The following is a 10,025-nucleotide window of genomic DNA, read 5'->3' as shown; positions in this document are numbered from 1 at the left end:
GTGTTGGCGTTGGCGATCTTGGCCTTGGGCTCTGAGCCGATACTGCGGGATCTGTGGCTCCATACGGAAATCTTATGTAGCGCTTGAGGTCTTCCCATCCTTTCTTGACCCGATCAACCATGAATCTAGCATATCCTTCAGGAATCGGCACATCATGAATTGTCCCACCTTGGACAGGTACTTCGGCAATACTGTGAGCCACTAATTTGACCATTTTCCTCTGCTGGTAAAGAAGCTCGCAGGGGGTCCTCACAGTGATGTCGTCCACAGGGTAACGTTGTTGGTTGTCCATAACCATTTCAGTTCGGTCTCCACCGGCCGGATGCTCCGTGGAAGCGATGCTGCTACGACGTTGAGTGCCGGGGCTGCTCTCCATATTAGGAGCTGAAGGAGCCTCTTGTAGTTATTGGCTAGCTACCATTGCACCTTCAATCAAAGCTACTCGTTCTTCTATGGCATGCATCTTCTCTTCATGTTCGGCCTGAAGCCATGCTTCCATGGAACTACGCCCATGCCTCGAACCCATCCTCTATGTTATGGTGTCCCAAGAGCGTATGTTAGCTCGTGTTGCTCTTTGCCAGGCTTCAAAGTGCCTTTGGCAATAGTCTTTAGTGCCGTATCGAGCCTGTCAGCTGCTTCTCTTATTTGATCGATAGTCACGAATGATCCATCTTCCATGTTTAGTGTGCCTCCATGAGCATAGAAGAAATACTATGCTCGCAATGGTCAATTGAAAGTTGCCGGTATGATTCCTCTTGATATTAGGTCTTCTTCCGTCTTCTGTCATTTCGGAATCGCCGAAGAATAACCTCCTTGGCCAAGATGATGGAAGTGCTTCTTCTTGCTCGCATTGTCTTTGCTCCCACTTGTTCGCTCCTCGCTATCCTTGGACAACTTGTACTGCACAAATTCATCCTAAAAGGGACATTGCTTCTTGTAGTTATTCTCAAAGTCTGGCGTGAGGCCCTTTTTGATGTAGTCTTTGTTCAAGTTTTTCTTGAACGTCTGGAAAGCAATAGCCATCTTCTTCATGACCAATCCTTTAGGACTTTCTCTTTGTCCTCTGGAAAATTGTCACACCCGGTTTGGAAAAGGTAATGGAATGCTTCCTATATGTCCGCCAGGACCAAGTTCCTCATATATAGTAGACGTCACAAACGAATATCCGAAACAATGCATTAACAAAATAGAGTATAATGGTACTTTATTACATGACCGACAGTCTTAATCTTAAACGAATAAATAAACATCAATAAATGGCAGCGGACTTCAACTTCACAGGCAGATGACTGGGAGACATACGCCTAGTATTCTTCAAAATCTTCGGGGAACACCAGACGATTATCTTGCTCTGAGCAGCATTGTTTTTAATAATGCAATTGTAAGTACACTTATGGTTGGTACTCAGCAAGTGGAGTAAATTATATGACATGCAAGGCTATGATCAAGGAAAAGCTGACATGGTTTGACTGCAATAAGCATTTTTAGTTGGTCAAGTTTTAATCAGGCAAGTATTAGCTAAGTGTAAGTATATACCAACCCTTAAACAAACTATCTGAGGTAAATTAATCCACAACATACATAAGTAATAAACAAATAAAGAACATCGATTTAGATCATCTTTAGGACAGATTATCATGTGAGTGTCCAAGCCGCTTTTAACCATGAGCACGGCTGATATATCAGTTTTTACTCTGCAGAGGTTGTACACTTTACCAACAGCTCGTGTTTCCCTTGATGCCCGGGTTTGCAAGGCCCTTAAACACTTCCAAGGTGAGTGGCAGGGATTCACTACGAGGCCTTTACAAAGATTCCCTAACTTATGACAATCCGCTAAGGTTTCAAGTCAAAGCGGTCATAACTCTCCCTAATAAGGAAACGCCTTAGCCAAGGACCACATATAACAATATGCCTCAAAAGGACCGAGCTATACCCCAACGATGCAACCACTCTTGCTCTTTTGGACTAAAATATGATTAAGGACCACTTGCCTTGGTTAACAAACTGCTGCTGCTCGGGAACGTCTTCGAAGCTCGGGTCTTGCGGACCCTCGAACCGCGTATCGTCTATCGTAGCACACAAATACATACAAGAAAATAAATACAATAAATAAGAAACAGTACATCAATCCATATAAACAGAACAAAATAATATAACAAAGCTACTGCATATGTCGTAAGGATCGCGTGAGCGCAAGAATCGACGAAAACGGAGTTAAAATGGAGAAATTAGGGCTAAAACATGATCCTAGTGGCTTATTTGTAGAAGATTTGAAACTAAAAGTGCTCTGACAGAAGAAACCGAGGGCTAGATCATAATTAAACCTTAGACTTAGGGGTTAGATTGTAAAACAGAAAGATCTAGGACTGCGGGTTCTATATTTGAAAAAGTCAGGGGCCCAGTCAGAAGAAAAGGATCTATTCGTGAATACTTTTGAACTAACATGGATTGCGGGTCAATTTTCAGAAAACTTAAGGGCTAAACCATAAAAAGACCATAGGTTTGACCGGTAATAGATTTGTTTGACTCGGGTTGGATTAGATTCAAACCATTGGATGTAGATCCAACGGCCAGGGATGCGGGGACTGTGCGAAGCGGCGGCGGGGGAACGCCGGCGGCGGGTCAGGCGACGGCGTGCGGCGGAGCTTCACCAGGAAAAACGCGATAACGCTTTCCCAGCCATGGCTAAGGCTTGGGTCTGGACTGGGAGGTAGCATGCACAAAGGGGATTCCAATTGGGGGGGTTAAGAAGGTGAGACGACGGCTGTAGACGGCGGCTGGCGGCGAGAGGCGGCGCGGGGCGATGGCGAGCGTGCGGCCGCACGGGAAAAGCGGGGAGAGAGGGTTTAACTGGCCGAGGAGGGTCCTTACCCCCTGACGGAGCTCCTGCTGCTCATGGGCGATGGCGGGGAGCAGTGAAGCAGCGGCGCGGCGAGCTCCCGAACGCGACGGCGATGGCGGTGGCGGAGGAGCTCGGGTTGCTAGGGTTTGCGGCAGAGGCGGCGGCTGCGGTTGAGGTGAGGATCTAGGGCGCGGGCGGCGCCTTAAATAGGGGTGGCGGTGGCTCCTGGGCGTGCGGGCCTGAGGCGGATTACGGCGGGGACGGCACGGGGGCGGACCGGACTCGGACTCAGGTCCGAGTCTAGCTCGGGGAGGACGACGAGCCTGACAGGCAGGCCCCGCTTGTCAGCGCGAGGGGGAGAAAGAGAGAGGGGCGCGCGCGGCGGGTTGGGCCGGGGTGCTGCTGTTGGGCCGCATGCGAGAGAGGAGGGAGAGAAAGGGAGAGGGAAAGGAGGCCGTGGGCCGGGCCGCAAGGGGAGAAAATGAAGAGAAAATGAAGAAAGGGAGGTGGGCCGGCCCAAGAGAGAAAGAGAGGGAGAGAGAGAGAAAGGAATACAATTCAAATGCTTTTGAAATTGAATTTGAAATTTAAATTCAAGTAGAAAACAATCAATAAAATAATGCATGGAGGCATGAAATGCACAAATCCTATGTTTCCCTATATTTCTTTTTATAGATAAATAAAATACTATTAAATGGAGGTAAATGTCCTAAATTCAAAAGAATTGGAATGAAACCTTATGAATTCTAAATAGAATCTAGCAAAGTTTGTTTAAACTCCTAGTTTTAAAATTAGGGTATTACAAACCTACCCCCCTTAAAAGGAATCTCGTCCTCGAGATTCGGTTGGGCTAGCAAAGAGCTGGGGAAATTCTGCCTGTAACTCATCCTCTCGTTCCCAAGTAGCCTCATCCTCTGCATGGTGACTCCACTGAACCCTACACATCCGTATCCTCTTACTCCGGGTAATTCTCTCCACTGTGTCCAGTATTTTGATTGGGTGCTCCGTATAAGTCAAATCATCCTGCACATCCAGTTCCTCCAGCGGCAACTGTTCCTCGGGTACTCTCAAACACTTCTTCAACTGTGATATATGGAACACGTTGTGCACGTCTGACAATCGCGTAGGTAACTCTAGTTGGTAAGCCACCTCGCCTTTCCGTTCTAAGATCCTGAACGGGCCAATGTAATGAGGTGACAGTTTCCCTTTGACCTTAAATCTGCGCAAACCTCTGATAGGTGATACCTTCAGATACATATAGTCTCCTTCCTCAAAAGTCAACTCTCATCGCCGAGTATCTGCATAACTCTTTTGCCTCGACTGAGCCACTTTCAAATTCTCACGGACAACCTGTACCTATCTTTTAGCCTCTTTAATGATCTCAGGCCCGAACAACTGACTTTCTCCCGTCTCACTCCAATACAATGGAGTTCTGCACTTCCTACCATACAATGCCTTGAACGGCACCATCTTCAGACTGGCCTGATAACTGTTATTGTAAGAGAACTCTGCGAACGGCAAGCTCTAATCCCAACTGCCTCCCTATTTTAGGGCACAATCCCTAAGCATATCTTCCAACACTTGGTTGGTCCTTTCCGTCTGCCCATCAGTCTGTGGATGATTCAACTTTGTGTTCATTGACTCATGCAACTTTTGCCAAAACCGAGATGTGAACTGAGTGCCTCTGTTTGACACTATCTTCTTAGGTACCCCATGCAAACACATAACCCAAGAGATGAAGTGGGCCACCTTGGTCAGTCGATCCACTATAACCCATATGGAATCATAACCACCTCGTGTGTGTGGCAATCCCATGATGAAATCCATACTAATCTCTTCCCATTTCCATTCTGGCACCTTCAATGGTTGTAACAAACCAGCTGGCCTCTGATGCTCTGCTTTGACCCTCTGACACACATCACACAGTGCCACATGAGCTGCAACATCACGCTTTATACCATACCACCAATATATCTTCCTCAAATCCTGATACATCTTGGTACTACCCGGATGGATAGAATAAGCTGAGTCATGGGTTTCCTGCAAAATTTTCTCCCGAAGGTGATCCACATCGGGCACACATATCCTCTTTCTGAACCATACTGTCCCCTGTTCATCTTCGGTGAAGTCAGGTGCCTTGCTTACTTCTATCATCTCCCTTATCTCCTGTATCTTAGGATCCTCAAGCTGACCTTTCTTTATCTCTTGCTCGAGGGTCGGCTCTACTTCTATAGTGATTCCTTCCGTGTGAGCGACGAACCCTAGATTGAGCCGTTCAAACTCTTCGCACAACTCCCGAGGCATCGGGCTAACCATGATCGCATTCACATGACTCTTGTGACTCAAGGCATCATCAACCACGTTTGCCTTCCCTGGATGATAGTGTATCTCCAGATCATAATTCTTGATGAGCTCTAACCATCTTCGCTATCTCAGGTTAAGATCATTCTGAGTGAAAATGTACTTCAGACTCTTATGGTCGGTGTATATCTGACATTTGTGACCCAACAAATAATGCCTCCATATCTTCAGAGCATGTATCACTGCTGCTAACTCCAAGTCATGTGTAGGATAGTTCTGCTCATGTTTTCTCAACTGAAGGGACGCATATGCGATCATGTGTCCCTCCTGCATCAACACACAGCCAAGACCCTGCTTAGAAGCGTCACAATAGATATCAAAACTCCTGTGAACATCGGGCATAGCCAACACCGGTGCGGTTGTCAATCTTTTTCACAACTCATCAAAGCTGTTTTGGCATGCCTCTGACCATACAAACTTCTTGTCTTTCTCTAGTAGCGATATAAGGGGTTTCACTATATTAGAGAAGCCTTCTATAAATCTCCGGTAATATCCCGCGAGTCCTAAGAAACTTCGGATCTTCGACACTTTCGTGGGCAGCTCCCAATTCAGCACATCTCTGACCTTCCCTGGGTCCACTGCAATACCTCCTCTGGTGATAACATGACCAAGGAACGAGACCTGCTTCAACTAGAATTCACATTTGCCGAGCTTCGTATACAACTGGTTATCCCTGAGTTTCTGCAAAACAAGTCTCAGATGTCCCTCATGGTCCTCCTCATTCCTGGAGTACACCAAAATATAATCGATGAACACCACCACAAACTTATCAAGATACTCCATGAGCACCTTATTCACCAGATACATGAAGTAAGCTGGAGCATTAATCAACCCAAATGACATGACTGTGCATTCATAAAGCCCGTATCTGGTAGTGAAAGCTGTCTTAGCAATATCTGAGGGTCGTATCCTCAGCTGATGATATCCGGACCTCAAATCAATCTTGGAGAATACCCTAGCTCCCTTCAATTGATCAAACAGATCTTCTATACGAGGCAGTGGATACTTATTCTTGATGGTAACCTCATTCAAAGCCCTATAATCAACACACATCCTCTGTGTACCATCTTTCTTCCCCACGAATATCACGGGTGGTCCCCAAGGTGAGGAACTAGGATGAATGAACTGTTTATCTAACAATTCCTTCAACTATTTCTTAAGTTCTTCTAATTCACCAACTGACATTCTATATGGCCTTTTAGCAATAGGTGCAGTACGAGGTTGAAGATCTATGATGAATTCAATGTCACGTTCAGGGGGCATACCTGGCAAATCATCAGGGAAGACATCCGGGTACTCGCAGATAACTGTGATGTTCTCAATCGAATCTGCCTTCAACTGATTTACTGCATAGTCTGCTGCCGATGGAAGTGTTGCAATGAACTCGAATCTTTCACCTTTTGGGCTAGTGAGAAGTACAGATCTTTTGGCACACTAAATCACTGCATCAACCTTGCTCAGCCATCCCATCCCGAGTATGATATCTATTCCCTTGGAATCCAGCACCACAAAATTTTCACGAAATTCGCTGCCCACAATCTTGAAACTAATGCCTAAGCATTGATACATGGCTTTCATATTTCCCCCAGGTGAACTAACTAGCATGTGGTTGGGCATGGAATGCACGGGTATGCCATATTTTGCAACAAACTGAGCAGAAATAAAGGAACACGATGCCCCAGAATCAAATAAAACAGATGCAGGTGCTGAGTTGATGAGAAACATACCGAACATAATGTCCTGAGCCCCCTAGGCGGTCTCCGCGGCCACATGATTCACACGCCCACGGATGAAGTTCTGTTGACCCTTGTTGCTCTGCGGCGTCTGGTTGTTATTCCTGGGCTGCTGCTGATGTGGAGTCTGCCTCTGTCCACTGTTGTTGAACTGGCCCGCTGTGTTCTGAACATTCCTCTTGGGACAGCCGTTAGCATAGTGTCCCACTTCGCCACATCTGAAGCAAGTATTACCACCGGTGGGAGCAGGGGCATTGTTCCTCATCGGTGTACCCGTAGGAGTGCCCTGCCGATTCTGCGGAAAGTTGGGATGCTGCACTGACTGACCGACATGCTGAGCTTGCTGCTGCGATTGACCCTATTGGTTGAAGCGCTGGTACTGACTCTTCCCGTAGTTGACATTCTGTCCTCCGGGGCGGAAAGGTGTTCCTTGCGGGGGCGTATAACAAGGGCAGGAATTGTTGTTGATCTGCCCCGAGGACTCAAACTTTCTTTTATGCTCACCCATCTCCTGACGAGCATGCTCCACCACGATAGCATGGTCTACCATTTTCTGGAAATTCTCGAAAGTATGCACCATCAGCTGGTACTTGATAGGACCACTCAGACCCTCCCTGAAATGATACTGCTTCTCTTCATCATCGGCTACATCTGCGGGAGTGTAGCGAGATAACTGGTTGAACTTGTCCCAGTACTCACTCACAGACATAGACCCCTGTTTCAGCGCAAGAAACTCCTTCTTCTTGAGCTTCATCAGACCCTTAGGTATGTGGTGCTTCCGGAACCGATTCTTGAACTCCTGCCGGGTGATGGTGTTAGGAGTGTCGTGGGCTGCGGTGTAAGCATCCCACCAATCTACTGCGGTCCCTTCCAATCTGCCTGATGCATAAAGAACCTTCTCTCTGTCAGTACACTAGACGATGTTCAGCATCTTCTCCACCATCTTGATCCAGTCAACAACATCTAGAGGATCAGATGAGTGAGAGAACGAGAGAGGTTTGTGGCTCATAAACTCTCTGTGCCTGTCTCTTGCTGGAGATGGTGGAGGTGGTGGAGCTTGGTTCATCTGAGCCTGCATGTTGGCGATAGTGTTCACCATATTGGTAAGCAGCTGAGTCTGGGCGGCGAGAAACTGCTCCATCCCTGCAGGTGGCGTTTGGTGTGATTGACTTGGCTGTGGATCGGGGTTGGTGTTGTTGCTCGTTCCCTGTCGCGGCACTACAGGCTGATCAACTCCTGACCCGGACCTAGTGTTCACCATCTGATTGGTTAGAAAAATAAGACTCATGAAATTAATCATGGAAAAAAGGTATGAGCAAGGATAAGATAAAGATAGTAAAGAAAATAGATAACCCGAAGCTCTTACTAAACTATCTACTTGTATTAATAACTTGATATAATTGTGGTCATTACTCCATAATTTATCGCAATCATTACAAAGATCTAAATCACATTGTTTTCACAAAACCAAGCATACTTTCTCATTAATCTAAATTAACACACTATTAAGACCGTTCGGGCTAGCGATTACAAAAGAATCTTAGAAAACTTTTACCTAAAAAGAAAATATACTCCTATCTTAATTCCTAAATCTATCCTCTCTAACGATAGTGGGTGCGGTAGCCAGGCTCTCCATAGTGGACGCGCTTGCGAGGAGGTGAGTCTGGTAGGTACTCCCTCGGCTCGTCGTTGTCGTACTCCGGGGGTGACTCCGGATCTTCCCTCAGCCGAGCCTCCAGAATTGCCTTCTCCCGGATGGTCTTCCTCAGCTTCCTCTTTACCTCTTGGATCTCAGTTCCAGCAGCATCCAGGTCCGTACTGAGGGCAGCGACCAATTCCTGCGTAGTGTCCATAAGCAAGCTCCCTATCCTAGGGGGTGGAGAAGGGATCCGCGCACAGGTGGCTCCCCTCAGGCGCCGTGGGAACAGCTGGAACTTATTGCCCTGAAGTTCCTCCTTGTAAGCGTGGTAGAGAAAGTAAAGCGCTCTCCTGGCAGCTGCACTGGTTCCTGCGTCAAAGGTCCTCCTGGGCTCCTCATCAATGTGCTTGGAGTACTCCACCCGGCAGCCAGGTCTCTCATCCAGAACACAGATCACCACTGCCACCAACCACTCCTCCTCCTGCTGTGCATTCTTGAACAAGTGAGCTTCGTAGCGTGGCATCAGCGGGAAGCCAATCCTCTGCATGGCCCTCTAGAGAAGCGCGGGCTTGGGGCGACAGCTGGCTCCGGGTCATCATCTAGGTCATCGTCACCGCCATCGGGTGCACCGGAGTCGTCGTCACCATCTTCACCCTCATCTCTGCCAGCGGCACCTGGATCAGCACCATCTCCTCCTGTAGGGCCCTCATTGCTGCCACTTGAGACCTCAGGATGGTCCTCCGGCAACTCCATGGGCTCCTCCTCAGTGTCCGTGTCCACCCATCCCCCATTAGGATGGTTGTAGTAGTAGTTGTCCTCCTGGTCAGACACTTCCTGCGGGTGATGGATCGGATGCGGCGGTCCACGGGTGCTTTTGCGGGCGTTTTGCTTGTTTCTGGCCATCTATAACAAAAATGAGGGTAGCGCAAGAGAGGATATTTAGAAAATGCTATGGGTGACCTTAAAGCAAGATTGCATTTTGTAGAATATCAGCACACTTGGAAGACAAGCATGAGTTCAAGGAGGAAAATGTAGTGATATAACCAAGAAATAAGCAGTTTTCAAAAGCAAGCAAGATAAGCCTTAAAATTTGATCTTTACTAACTAGACTAACGTCCTATAGTCATCACTGCTCTGATACCACTTCTGTCACATCCGGTTTGGAAAAGGTAACCGAATGTTTCCCATATGTGCGCTAGGATGAAGTTCCGCACATATAGTAGACGTCACAAGCGAATATCCGAAACAATGCATTAACGAAATAGAGTATAATGGTACTTTACTATATGACCGACAGTCTTAATCTTAAACGAATAAATAAACATCGATAAATGGCAGCGGACTTCAACTTCACAGGCAGATGACTGGGAGACATACGCCTAGTATTCTTTGAAATCTTCGGGGAACACCAGACGATTATCTTGTCTGAGCAATATTGTTTTTAATAAAG

This window comes from Panicum hallii, chromosome 4 (assembly GCF_002211085.1).
Source record: "Panicum hallii strain FIL2 chromosome 4, PHallii_v3.1, whole genome shotgun sequence".
Classification (NCBI taxonomy): domain Eukaryota; kingdom Viridiplantae; phylum Streptophyta; class Magnoliopsida; order Poales; family Poaceae; genus Panicum; species Panicum hallii.
The sequence above is the reverse complement of the archived record's forward strand: the minus strand, read 5'-3'. Positions refer to the sequence as shown.